Raw genomic sequence first — 4173 nt, forward strand, 5'->3', positions numbered from 1 at the left:
TGGGAATAACTGCTTTAAAGGATATGTAATTACACTTGACCTTTCAGTGTCACAGCAGATGACGTGACAGATGAATGTTGGCACGGTGGGCTGAATTACATTTCATGGTACAAATCCGATTACACAAAAACCTGTCAAACATAAGATGGGTGATGTGTGGCAGGAAATACAAATACTACTGACTGTCAACATACAGACAATATTCAACATTTGTTACTCGTTTTTGGTGATGACATTTTTTGCATATGGTAGTTTGCATTGCAGCTGATATAGATAACATAGAACCAACATTCTATGAATCATTGTCATAATCCTTATCATTGAATTGGCACTATGGACATGTCCTTAAAACCTCTACAGGATCGATGGGTCCCCCACGGGATGGTTGAGCTAAGGTTGTAAGGTTGTAAGCAACAAGAACATTTTCCAGGACATGGACATATCTGATATTGGCAGAAAGCTTAAATTCTTGTTAATCTAACTGCACTGTCCAATTTACAGTAGCTATTAGTGAAAGAATACAGTGCTATCGTTTGAGGAGAGTGCACAGATATTAACTTGAAAAGTTATTTATAAACCAATTTGGCACATTTGGGCAGTCTTGATACAACATTTTGAACAGAAATGCAATGGTTCATTGGATCAGTCTAAAACTTTGCACATACACTGCTGCCATCTAGCAAATCTAAATTGTGCCTGGGCTGGAATAATACATTATGGCCTTTCTCGTGCATACAAAAAAAATACAAAAAAAAAATTGTTGTTTTTTCTTTGTATTTTCTTTTACTAGATCGAATGTGTTACATTCTCCTACATTCATTTCACATTTCAAAAAATTTCAAAGTGTTTCCTTTCAAATGGTATCAAGAATATGCATATCCTTGCTTCATGTCCTAAGCTACAGGCAGTTAGATTTGGGTATGTCATTTTAGGCAAAAATTGAAAACATTTAAGGAGCGGAGCATACACTTGCCCTGAACATACAGTATTTGTTGAAAGGAAATCAGACATTTGTCAACCTTTTTTAATCAGCCTGGGAGGAAGAGGTCCCTCTACTCCTTGAAGAGCGCTCTTCCTCATAAAAATATATTTTTATTTTAGAGATTATAGAGCTCCAGCATTTCTGATTGACATCTTTGCTCACGAACGCATACAGAAATGGGTTCAGAAAACTGTTTGCACTAGCCAGAGTCGCAGATATCTTTAGATATAAAAGTTAGAAAATTGTAATTACCTGGCTCCTGATTGATGAAGACATGGCAAGGCAGCCAGCTAATGAAGAACGTGGCTATCAGTACAGTCATGACTGAAGTTCTTGGAGGACCTGGTCATCCTGTTCATCCTCAGTTGCAGGATGATGACAGAGTAGCAGAAGATGATGAGGAGCGGGGCACAAAGCCAATGACAGCTACAGTTAGGTGGCTGTTTTGGGATGGGTATTGCTTTTTTTTCCATCAATCTACACACAATGCCCCATAATGACAAAGCAAAAACATACATGTTTTGCAAATTTATAAATAAAACAAAAATATTAAATTTACATAAGTATTAAGACCCTTTACTCATTATTTGTTGAAGCACCGTTGGCAGCAATTACAGCCTCGAATCTTCTTGGGTATGACGCTACAAGCTTGGCACACCTGTATTTGGGGAGTTTCTCCCATTTCTCTGCAGATCCTCTCAAGCTCTGTCAGGTTGGATAGGGAGCGTCGCTGCACAGCTATTTTCAGGTCTCTTCGATCGGATTCAAGTCCGGGCTCTGGCTGGGCCACTCAAGGACATTCAGTGACTTGTCCCGAAGCACTCCTGTGTTGTCTTTGCTGTGTGCTTAGGGTTCAGTTGTAAGGTGAACATTCACACCAGTCTGAGGTCCTGAGTGCTCTGGAGCAGGTTGTCATCAAGGATCCCTCTGTCCCTTGCTCCGTTCATCTTTCCCTCGATCCTGACTAGTCTCCCAGTCCCTGCCGCAGAAAAACATCCCCACAGCATGATGCTGCCACCCCCATGCTTCACCGTAGGGATGGTGCCAGGTTTCCTCCAGACGTGATGCTTGACGTTTAGGCCAAAGAGTTCAATCTTGTTTTCATCATGGTCTGACAGTCTTTAGGTGCCTTTTGGCAAACTCTAAGCAGGCTGTCATGTGCCTTTTATTAAGGAGTGGCTGTCTGACCACTACCATAACGGCCTGGTTGGTGGAGTGCTGCAGAGATAGAGTTCCTCTGTGGAGATGGGAGAACCTATCAGTGACCATCAGGGTCTTGGTCATCTCCCTGAGGTATTTGAGGTTTAAAAAGTCCAAGTTGAAAAATTCCACAGAAATTTCATTTCGAAAAATGTATATCAACCCCTACAAAAACGAATAATCCAAAATCAAATTCACATTTCCTGTTGTTGCTGTACGAAACTGGCTCAAAATAAGATCCTACATCGGTATGTGTCAGGTCCTGCAAGCTCTAGTCCTGTCTTAGCTTGATTATTGTCCAGTTGTGTGGCCGAGTGTTGCAAGGAAAGACCTAGTTAAGCTGCAGCTGGCACAGAGCGGCACGTCTTGCTCATCATTGTAATCAGAGGGCTAATATAAATAGTATGTATGCCAGTCTCTCTTGGCTAAGAGTTGAGGAGAGACCGACTGCATCCCTTATTTTTATAAGAAACAATGTGTCATCTGGATTATCCAAATAAAGTGTGACCAATATCTCCACAAGACTTTACTCATGAGAGAAACAAATCAAATCAAAGGTAGATTGTTCGAAATTATGTTAACATGAGACAAAGAACACGACTTCCATCGTAGACAGTATGGAGCTGCTTAAAATTAAAATATATAGCATTGGGTTGAGGAAAATGTTTGCTGTGGCTACAGTGGTACCCACCATCAGTCCAGCTTTTATAACCGCCAGGTCGTAGCTTTGGTGGATCAACTCAAACAGAACAAAGACATGGTTGGGCAGCAGATGAAGAACGTGGCTATCAGGGCAGTCATAAGTTAAGGGCTTGGAGGACTTGATCATCCGGTTGGTCCTCAGTCGCAGAATGATGACGGAGTAACAGAGGATGAGGAATGGGAGCACAAGTCTCCTGATAAACCGACCTACAGTGATCATCTTGTGGCTGTGTTGGTTTGTCTAGTTATTGAAACACTTGCTCTTCCCGACATGAGTCTTGGCATCGCTGAACACCAAGGAGGGGATGCTCAGTGCGACATAGGCAACCCAGACCAGGAACACCAATTCAAAGGCCTTGCCAATGGTGGAGTGTTCCTGAGCCCACACTGGAAACGACACTGACACACAGTGGTCAACACTGATGACGACCAGGAGTAATATGCTGCCGAACATGTTCAGGAACATCACAAAAGAGCTGAATTTGCACATGAAGAGCTCAAAGATCCACTCCTTTGTTTCCGGGTAAATGATGTTGAAGGGTAGACAGGCACAGAATATGATGTCGGAGACGGCCAGGCTGGGGTACCAGGTGGTGTTGACCATCTTTTTCATATTGTGACCAGCGATCCAGATGACCACGCCATTCCCACAAACCCCCAGAAAAAAACACATTGACCACCATGAGGGAAATGCATAAAACCTCCATGAAGCATGTATTATGGGTTTTGAAAGCTACCTCCTCCTCACGAGGAGTAACAAGTGGAATTGCTATAATCCCCATAATCATAACCAAAACCATAAATGGTTTCAGAATCCACCATTGTGTAGCAGTTCTTTGGCTTGCAATACCTGTCAAGATAAGATATTGTAGTTAGGAAACGGTTTTGATCACCCCTAGTTCTCTTCCCCTACATCCCCTTCAGAGGAAGTGTACATACACTTAGGTTGGAGTCATTAAAATTCGTTATTCAACCACTTCAACCAATTTTCTTGTTAATAATAACAAACTATAGTTCTGGCAAGTCGGTTAGGACATCTACTTTGTGCATGCCACAAGTCATTTTTCCAACAATTCTTTACAGACAGATTATTTCACTGTATCACAATTCCAGTGGGTCAGAAGTTTACATTCACTAAGTTGACTGTGAATTTAAACAGCTTGGAAAATTCCAGAAAATTATGTCATGGCTTTAGAAGCTTCTGATAGGCTAATTGACATCATTTGAGTCAATTGGAGGTGTACCTGTGGATGTATTTCAATGCCTACCTTCAAAGTCAGTGCCTCTTT

At 41.7% G+C, this 4173-nt stretch overlaps 1 pseudogene; it reads right to left on the bottom strand.

Annotated features, from left to right (window-relative positions):
• Positions 1 to 1024: 1024 nt before the first annotated feature.
• Positions 1025 to 3666, bottom strand: LOC115140680 (chemerin-like receptor 1; annotated as a pseudogene).
• Positions 3667 to 4173: the final 507 nt, after the last annotated feature.

The sequence above is a fragment of the Oncorhynchus nerka genome, linkage group LG13, assembly GCF_034236695.1.
Source record: "Oncorhynchus nerka isolate Pitt River linkage group LG13, Oner_Uvic_2.0, whole genome shotgun sequence".
Classification (NCBI taxonomy): domain Eukaryota; kingdom Metazoa; phylum Chordata; class Actinopteri; order Salmoniformes; family Salmonidae; genus Oncorhynchus; species Oncorhynchus nerka.